We start from the raw sequence: 10429 nt of genomic DNA, 5'->3' as shown, positions 1-10429 counted from the left end.
TGATAAAATCAGGAACTTTTTAGGGGATATTAGGGAGAATAATTATTCAAAAAGAAATAACCAAAATTAATAATTAAAAATAAAATTTATAAAATCTAATAAAAATAAAAAGTAGTTTCAATAAAAATTAAAAACATAAAACAATAAATAAATATGTTTAAACATTTTCATCGCTGGATGGTTCACGAGGTGGGACTAGCAATGAGATGTGAAGGTGCTGACAAATCTACTATAGAGTAGCATAAATGTTGTCAAATCTTTGAAAACACTGCTGCTCAAATCGAGTGAGGCGCTCAGAGATGTCAGCATATGAAGCCCCGCATGAACTGGATGAGAGGGTGGTGATGGCTGAGTCGGTGGACCTTCGTGCTGTGGGAGGACATCATCAGGAATGTCCTCGTAGGCCTCCTCTTCGGTAGATTGGGTAAGATGATACTGGGGAGGGTAGGTTCCAAGGCGCCTCTTCAGTAGATTGGGTGAGACATCTGGTTGATGAGGGTGAGGGATGATTCTTGGGCCACGATGTTGAGGAGCCCGAAGTGTCGCGCCTGCCGAGTCACGTAGGGGCCAATAGAGATGACCCCCTTTCGATGCCGCTCCGTTTGGTGCTAAATCGCGAGGGTGATGAAATAGGCAAGGTCGATGATGTGCCCTTGCGACATACACCGTAAGAAGTAGACGTCATGGGTGTTGACGATGCCAGTGCTCTCTCACCTCCCTGTAATCGTGTAAGCTAAAATAGCGTGTAAGTACCTCAAGGATGGTGGGAGAACTGATGCCTTCGAGCAACTAGGATTGTAGGAGGCCGTGCTAGGGGCTAAAGTGTGCCAGCTCTTCGAGGGAGAGAAATGTATGTGGCAACTGAGAGCATGTAGTTCATTCTACTCCTTGAACTCCTTCGTATATAAGCCTAGTGCAGCACCAAACTCTGGGATGCTTAGCTGGCGGATTATTCCGCCTAAGCAAAATTGAACCGTACCGGGATCATCGTACCTAGTCATTACGGTTTGAAGATGGAATGTTGAGCATAGTTCCATCATGAGCTTAAGGTATGTTGGCTCGATAATCCCAAAGAATAGCTCCCAAGGGTCGGTGGTTAAGAGGGCCCAACTCGCATCAGCCATCTGAATTTGTTCTACAGAAGCCCAGCCGATGCAGGGGCCCGCAATTAAAGGTCGGGCCTGATGTATCTGGAAAAGTTCTTCCTAGGGCCCTCGGGGAAACTATAGAAGAGGGTGACGAATTCCCACGGTTGGACCTGCGGAAGAGGACGCTCCCTTCCTCTTCTTTGAAGCAGGTACTGCAGTTTTCTTTCCTCATGAAGACGATATTATGTACCTGCAAGTGGAAACATCAATTCGTCTTTTGATGAGTGGACAATTTATAATATATAAAAGAAATGCGACTAAATTCGAAAAGGTAAATGCATAGCTATATTCAGCCACAATTACTAAATTCGATTAAAACAATAAGTTCAATGACCCATTTCTTTGTGGCATGAGCATGGTAATATAAGTAAAAATTGCAAGGAATGGAATGCAAAATACTATATGAATGAAAAGAGATGTCAACAAAATATGCATGATTATTTTAACTATCCTAGCCATGAATATTCACTTCTAACTAATTGAATGAAGTGTAGGTATCATGTAATGAGTAAGATTTTAAACATGAGAAAGATGATAACTTGTTTGATAAATGAAATTTATGTGATTATCAGTATGGAAATAACATGAAAAATATAGATTAATATGATAAAAAGCATTATAACTCATTGAAATAAAAGAAAAAGGAGTTAACAAACACTAAGGGGATAGGTTTGGCATCGAGAATGGAGTTGTAGGCGACGCACGGGCATGGCAGGGAGGCCGTATGGAGTTGTAGCAGCTAGGGTTAGGGTTTTTGAATAGGGAAGAAAGTGAATAGTGCGAGGTATTTATAGATTTTGGGCCACAGGGCCAGGACACACGCCTGTGTTCCCCAATTTCAACCCGTGTGATGCGCGAAATTCAAATTTGGGCGCGTCTGACATTTTGTACATGCTCGTGTTCCTCGGGCGTATGGGTTCACACGGCCCTGTGGCACTGCTGTGTCTAGCTTCGTTCGCTTCTCCCACACCCGTGTGTGTAAGCCCCACGCCCTTGTTACTTTAACAGGTTCGACCACGGGTGTTCCACACGAGCATGTCATACGCCCGTGTTGTTTTGTCAGGCTCGCCCACGGTTCTTCCACACAGGCATGTCTCACGCCCGTGTTGTTTTGGTAAGCTTGATTACGGCCATATCGCACGGCTGTGGCTTTTAATTGTAGCCCGTGTTGGGGAAATCTTTTGCCCTATTTTCACATGGCCTTAAACACGCCCGTGTGCTTGGCCATGTCTCTGTGGAAACACCTGTATTCAAGATTTCTATTAGTAAGTTAGGAGTTAAATACCAAAATTTTAAAAAAGTTAATATTGTTAGTGCTCGGGTTGACTCCCGAGAAGTGCTTATTTATAGTCTAAGCTCGACTTACCTCTCCAATGAATGGTCATGGTGGTTTGAGGAGTTTATACTCTTCATTCCTGCTATCAATCTCATCAAAATAAGGTTTTAATCAGGTGTTGTTTACCTAAAAAGTGCCGAACTTGGGATGACTCACCTCTACCGTACCGAATGGAAAAATACTGAGTACCGTAAGAGGGCTTTCCTCATTCAGTGTGGTAGTGACAATGTGGGGATTTGTTGCATCTAAGAAGACCTTATCACCAACCTTAAGTTGATTTGGAGAGGTATCGGGCTTGTTTTGGCATAATTTCATTTTGTCGGGTGTTCTTGGTTTGTGCGTCCACCATTCATCGAGTTCATCGATTTGTAGTCTTCGATCTTTATGAACAGGTCCTCTAGTATTGCTTGAGAACGACTCGTGTGCTTCCTTCAGACTCATTTTCTGCAAAGTAGGTTTCACCATTTTGTTAGGTTTAGTAGAATGGTTTAAATGAGCACCTTCAATTCCTGATGTGTTGCTAGAATTGCGAGCTTGAAGGGTGATTGTTTCGTCTCCCACCCGGAGTGTGAGTTCACCTGTGCCAACATCAATGATGGTTTTAGCAGTTGCTAAAAAGGGCCTTCCTAAAATTAAGGGAGTGTTGCTATCCTCTTCTATGTCTAGAACAATAAAGTCAACGAGAAATATAAATTTATCGATTTTAACTAGCACATTTTCAATAATACCTCTAGGGAATCTTATAGTTTTATCTACTAATTGAATGCTTATCCTAGTCTATTTGGGTTTCTCGAGACCTAGTTGCTTAAACATTTTGTAAGGCATGACGTTGATACTAGCCCCTAGATCAGCTAATGCATGATTAACATCTAAACTACCAATTAAGTAAGGAATAGTAAAGCTCCCTGGGTCTTTTGGTTTGTTGGGTAGTTTATTTTGGAGAATGGCCAAGCAAACTGCGTTCAGCTCCACATGCGACGCCTCCTCCAACTTCCGCTTATTTGCTAAAAGCTCCTTTAAAAATTTCATTGTGTTTGGCATCTGCGTTAGAGCTTCAATAAACGATAAGTTATTATGTAATTTTTTTAAGAGTTTAAGGAATTTACCAAATTGTTCATCTGAGCGGTCTTTCCTTGTAGCGTTGGGGTATGGCACACGAGGTTTATATTCGACAGTCACTGGTTTGTTTGTATTTTGATCTACCTCACCTTGACCTTTCTTTCCTCGGTTCTGGTTCAGGTTCAACGACTCCTTCGTCATCTTGAATATTAATTGCGTTGAGTTGTTCCTTTGGGTTACGTTCGGTATTACTTGGTAGACTACCTTGTGGTCGTTTGGAGATTAGTTTGGATAGTTGGCCTATCTGAGTTTCAAGCCCTTGGATTGACGCTTGTTGATTCTTAAGTGTTGCCTCAGTGTTCTGAAAATGAGTTTCTGACACTGATATGAACTTTGAGAGCATCTCTTCAAGGTTTGGCTTCTTTTCCTGTTGGTTGGGTGGTTGTTGGTAGCCCGGAAGATGTTGAGGTCTTTGATTTCCTTTACCACCCCACGAAAAATTGGGGTGATCCTCCAACATGCATTATAAGTGTTACTATATGGATTGTTTTGAGGTCGGGGATTATTACCCATGTAGTTTAATTACTCATTATCCATGTTGTGGCCATAAGGTTGGTATTCCGAATGGTTTGTTCCACCTCCACTTCCTTCACACTGTATTACTGGGTGAACCTGTGAAGAATTAAGAAAACCATCAATCTTTTTATTTAAGAGTTCTACCTGATTAGAGAGCATGGTGACCGAATCAACGTTATAAACGCCAGCTCTTTTAGTTGGCTTTGTCCTCATGACTTGCCACTGATAGTTATTGAGTGACATCTCCTCTATAAACTCATAGGCATATTCAGGTGTTTATTGTTGATGGTTCCGCCCGCCGCTGCATCAACCATTTGCCGAGTCGAAGGATTTAGACAATTGTGAAATGTTTGTACTTGGAGCCAAAGCGGTAACCCATGGTGAGGGCACCTTCTCAGAAGGTCCTTGTATCTCTTCCATGCATCGTAGAGTGTTTCTAAATCTATCTGCACAAAAGAAGAGATATCATTACGTAATTTAGCCATTCTAGCCGGCGAAAAATATTTTAGTAAAAAATTTTCGGTCATTTGTTCCCAAGTAATAATTGACCCTCGTGGTAACGAGTTCAACCATTGTTTAGCTTTGTTCCTCAATGAAAAGGGAAACAACCGAAGACGTATGACATCATCAGAAACGCCATTAATTTTAAATGTATCGCATAGTTCTAAAAAGTTGGCTAAATGAGCGTTGGGATCCTCATCCTGCAAACCATCAAACTGAACAAATTACTGTATCATTTGAATAGTGTTAGGTTTTAATTCAAAAGTATTTGCAGCTACAGTAGGTCTAACTATGCTAGATTCAGCTCCTGTTGAAGAGGGTTTAGCATACTCATACATAGTGCGTGGAGTAGGATTTTTATTAACCGCAATTGTAGGAGGTAGCTGATTGCCTTGGTTTTTAGCCATCTCTTCGATTGGGGGTTGAGTATCGTCTTCTTGCTCGTTCTCCGTGTATCTTAAGCTGCACCTTATTTCTCTTTGGTTTCTACGAACTGTGCAATCGATTTCTTCGTTAAAAAGTAATGGTCCCGACGGGTTTTTTCTAGTCATAACCTATAAAAACCTGCCAAGAGAAAGAAAAAGTAAGTTAATAAATAATAAAATTAAATTAAATTGCAAGAAAAATAAATAGCTGAAGTAACAAAAATTGAGCGTTCCTAATATTTCAGTTCCCCGGCAACGGCGCCAAAAACTTGATCGTGTTATTTCGTGATAGGCTTTAAATATTTATAATTACTTGTTCTTAGACTAACTATTATCGCGATGTAGGCAAGTGTACCTATCGAACAGTAGTATAGTTTTAGCAAGACCGAATTGTTGAACCCAAAGGAATAAAAAGTACTAGTAATGACTGTCTTTTTATTATCTAGCCTAAGAATAAAGAGGTTTTGTTTTAATTAACTAGTTATCTAAACTAAGAATGCATAAAGAAAAGAATTGGGGAATTACTTTTGGGAAAAATCAATTGACTTAAGACAATACCTAAGAAAAATCCACCTAGACTTTACTTGTTATTCTGGCTCCGAATCGGATGATTTATTCATTCAATTTGTTCCGTAGAGATCCCTAAGTTATGTTATTATCGATATTCAAGACTAATAACGTCTAATCCCTAGATTAAATAACTGAGATTTTTCTCTAATTAACACTCTAGGGTTACATTAACTCGATCTATGGATCCCCTTATTAGGTTTCACCCTAATCCGGCAAAATCTTGTCACCCTATGTCTAGGCGCGCAATCAACTCCGCTTAATTACGACAAATGTACTATTAGGCAGGTCTATTCCTCCTCGAATAAGAGCATGTCTTGAATCGGTATCTGGGATATCAAAACAAGAATTAAGAACACATAATTAAGAACAAGTTAAATATTTATCATACGATTCAGAAAATAATAACAAGATTCGTCTTAGGTTTCATTCCCCTTAGGTATTTAGGGGTTTTAGTTCATAACTAAATAAGAAAACATCTCAGACAAATAAAGAATACAAAACATAAACAAAACCCAAAACTCCTGAAGGGAAATTGAGGAGAGATCTTCAGTCTTGATTATGAATCTAGCTTCTGAGATGGATTAATCGGCTTCCTTGGAGTAATTCCTTACTCCCCCTTCTCCGTCTCCTTTTTCTTCCTCCTCTAGGGTGTATTTATAGGCTTTGGAATGCCTTAAAGCCCTCAAAATTAGCCTTTTCTGAATTGGAATCAACTTGGGCTCGGCAGGGACACGCCCGTGGCACACGCCCGTGTTCGATTACTTCAGGCCGTGTTTGAGCCTGCCAAATTGACACGGGCGTGTAGTTTGCCTGTGTGAGGAGATTCAAGCCGTGTTGATTTTGTACTTTGGCCCATTTTTTCTGTTTTTGGCTCTTTTCTTGTTCCTTTCACTCTCTTATGCTCTCCTAAGTATAAAACATGAAACTAAAGCATTAGGAGCATCGAATTCACCATTTCTAATGAGAAATCATCCATAAAATACATTAAACATGGGATAAAAATATGTATAATTTATGGTTTATCAATATCTGAGTATTTATTCGTATTTTAGAGATAAGAGAATTTGTAGTGCTCTTTGAGAGAGCATTCAAGGTAGATGAGTTGGTTAAAGAGAGGAGAAAGGTGACTATTGAGTCGCATGATTCAAGTCGCATCAGTCCTCATCTAAGAAATCTAAGGAATTCACTACTCGTTTGAATACTTCGGTGGGATTCTCGAATAAAAGCAAGAACCAGCAGAACACGTCTTCTAGAGCCCAGACCACTTCTATTTCGAGTGTCGACAGTGCTCGGCCTAATAGACCAGAATGTTCGTAATTTGGTAGACACCATTTCGGCGAGTGTCGAGGTAAAGAAAGAGGGTGCTTCAAATGTGGGTCATTGGACCACTTCACCTAGGATTGTCTAGAATTTGATGATAAAGAGAAAAAGCAAGAAGTGAAGGCAAGTAGTGCTTCTTTGAAGGGTAGACCACAAAAGAACCCCGGAAGTGGGACTGGTGGTAGAGGTTCGCCAAGAGATGTTTCAGTAAGGTCCGAGGGTAGAACGCCTGCAAGGACTAATGCTATACATGCTTGAGAAGAGGCAGAATCTCCTGACGTGATCACGGTTACCTTTTCTATTCATAATATATGTGTTGTTGCTTTAATTGATCTGGGGTCTACCCATTCTTATATTTGTATGGAATTGATATCTCGTATGAACATGATAGAAGAGTCAACTGAATTCGTGATAAAAGTATCCAACCCTTTAGGCAGATATGTGCTTGTTGACCAAGTATGTAAAAGTTGTCCTTTAACGATTAGAAGTCATTGTTTTCTAGCTAACTTGATGTTATTGTTGTTTAATGAATTTGATGTAATCCTTGGGATGGATTGGTTGACTTTTCATAGTGTTGTAGTGGACTGTGGGAGAAAAGTTATTAAGTTGAAATGTGAAGATGGGAATGTTCTTCGGGTTCGACCAGATGATTCGAATAAATTGCCTGTAGTGATATCGTCTATGTCGGTAGTGAAATATATGAGAAAATGATATGAAGTTTATCTTACTTTTTTATTGAATACTCAAGTGCCTGAGTTGAAGATTGAATCGATACTAGTGGTTTGTGAGTGTATAGATGTGTTTCCGGAGGAGTTGCCTAGATTACCTCCAGCTAGAGGAGTTGAATTTGGCATTGAGTTGGTCCCTGGCATGGCACCTATCTCAATCGCTCTATATAGGGTGGCTCCGATGGAATTGATAAAATTGAAAGTATAATTGCAAGAGTTAACGGATAAGGTCTTTGCGAGGCAGAGCTATTCACCGTGGGGTGCTCCGATACTTTTTGTGAAAAAGAAAGATGGGTCGATGAGGTTATGTATCGACTATAGACAAATCAACAAGGTAATTGTGAAGAACAAGTATCCTTTGCCAAGGATTGATGATTTATTCGATCAGTTGAAGGGAGCCACCGTGTTTTCCAAAATTGACTTGAGGTCAGGTTATTACCAGCTAAGGGTTAAGGAGCAACATGTACTAAAGACTACATTTTGGACGAGATACGGGCATTATGAGTTCCTCGTCGTGCCCTTTGGTTTGACTAATGCCCCAGTGGTGTTTATGGATTTGATTAACCGCATTTTTTGGTCGTACTTAGAAAAATTTGTAATGGTCTTTATTGGCGACATACTGATTTACTCACATGATGAGGGTGAATAAGCGGAGTATTTGAGAACGGTTCTACAAACTTTGAGAGATAAGCAACTTTACGCCAAATTCAGTAAGAGTGAATTTTGGCTTAAAGAGGTCGAATTTCTAGGACACATTGTGTTGGGTGATGGGATTAGAGTTGACCCAAGCAAGATCTCAGCTATTGTTAAGTGGAAACCGCCAAGGAATGTGACTGAAGTTTGAAGCTTTTTGGGTTTGGCCGGATACTATAGAAGGTTTGTTCAAGGGTTTTCTATGATCACTACTCCAATAACGAGTCTACTATCAAAGGATGTCAAATTTGAGTGGTCAGAAAAGTGCCAACAAAGTTTCGAAAAATTAAAAGTTTTGTTGACGAAGTGATACGTGATATTCGTGACAGGTTTTAAAGATTTATAATTTATCGTTCTTGAAACTAACTATTATCACGATGAAGGCAAGTGTACCTATCAAACAGTAGTATAGCTTTAGCAAGACCGGATTGTCGAACCCAAAGGAACCAAGAGTACTAGTAATTAATTTTTCTTATTATCTAACCTAAAAATTAAGGGATTTGTTTATCTAGACTAATTAACTAAACTAAGGGTGCACAGAGAGAAAATTGGGAAAAAGCTTTTGGGAAAACTCGATTGATTAAGACAACACCCAAGGAAAAATCTACCTAGACTTCACTTGTTATTTGACTTTGAATCAAACGATTTATTCATTTGACTTGATCTGTAGAAATCCCTAAGTTATATTATTATCTCTCTCGAGACTAATAACATCTAACCCTAGGTTGATTAATTGAAATCTCTTTCTAATTAACGCCCTAGTGTTGCATTAACTTGATCTATTGAAACCCTTATTAGGTTTCACCCTAATCTGGTCTTTAGGCGTGCAATCGACTCCGCTTAATTACGACAAATTTACTCTTAGACAGGGTCTATTCCTCCTCTGAATAAGAGCATTAACTTGAATCAATATCCTGGAATATTAAAACAAGAATTAATAATACATAATTAAGAACAAGTCAAATATTTATCATACAATTCAGATAATAATAACAAGATCCGTCTTAGGTTTCATTCCCCTTAGGTATTTAGGGGGTTTAGTTCATAATTATAAAAGAAAACATCTCATAAGAATAATGAATACAAAACATAAAGAAAACCCAAAACTCCTGAATGGAAATTGAAAGGAAATCTTCAGTCTTGACGATGAATCCGGCTTCTAAGATGGACCAATTGGCTTCCCTTGAGTAATTCCTTGCCTCCTACTCCGTGTGTCTGCTCTAAGTGCCTCCCCCGATGTTTAAATAGGCTTTAGAATGCCTAAGAGCCCTCAAAAGTGGCCTTTTCCAAATAAGACTATACTTGGGCTCGGCAGGGACACGCCCGTGTGATATGCCCGTGTACGATTACTCCAGCCCGTGGTCAAGGCTGTTGAATAGGCATGGGTGTGTAGTCTACCCGTGTAAGTCATGCTTTGATCCTATCAAATGGACACCACCATGTGCCACGCCCGTGTGAGGAAGTCCAGGCCGTGTTGATTTCCCACATAGGTTCATTTTCTCTGTTTTCCTCTCGTTTCTCGCTCTTTTTATTCTCCTATGCTCACCTGAGTATAAAACATGAAATTAAAGAATTAGGAGCATTGAATTCACCAAATCTAAGGAGAAATCATCCGTAAATGTGCTAAGCATGGTATAAAAATATGTATAAATTATGGTTTATCATGAAGCCCCAATGTTAGTGCAACTGGAGCCGGGTAAGGAATTTGTGATATATAGCGATGCCTCCTTGAATGGGTTGGAGTGTGTACTCATGCAAGAAGGCAATGTTATAGCCTATGCTTCAAGACAACTAAAGCCACACGAGAGAAATTATCCGACCCACAACTTGGAACTAGCAGTTATAGTGTTCGCATTAAAGATTTGAAGACACCATTTGTATAGCGAGAAATGTCGAGTATTCACCGATCATAAAAGTCTCAAGTATTTGATGACTCAAAAAGAGTTGAATCTACGGCAATGAAAGTGGCTAGAGCTAATAAAGGATTATGAGCTGATAATTGACTATCACTCGGGAAAGGCGAATGTAGTCGCCAGCGCTTTAAGTAGAAAGTAATTGTTCACCTTAAGAGCC

At 39.7% G+C, this 10429-nt stretch overlaps 1 non-coding gene across 1 annotated transcript; it reads left to right on the top strand.

Moving 5' to 3' along the window:
- The first annotated feature begins 4491 nt into the window (after positions 1–4491).
- Positions 4492–4598, top strand: LOC128287715 (small nucleolar RNA R71). Its single transcript, XR_008278415.1, has one exon. It is a non-coding gene; the product is annotated as a small nucleolar RNA R71 (small nucleolar RNA).
- Positions 4599–10429: the final 5831 nt, after the last annotated feature.

This window comes from Gossypium arboreum, chromosome 13 (genome assembly GCF_025698485.1).
Source record: "Gossypium arboreum isolate Shixiya-1 chromosome 13, ASM2569848v2, whole genome shotgun sequence".
In the NCBI taxonomy this organism is placed as follows: Eukaryota; Viridiplantae; Streptophyta; class Magnoliopsida; order Malvales; family Malvaceae; genus Gossypium; species Gossypium arboreum.
The sequence above is the reverse complement of the archived record's forward strand: the minus strand, read 5'-3'. Positions and strand labels throughout refer to the sequence as shown.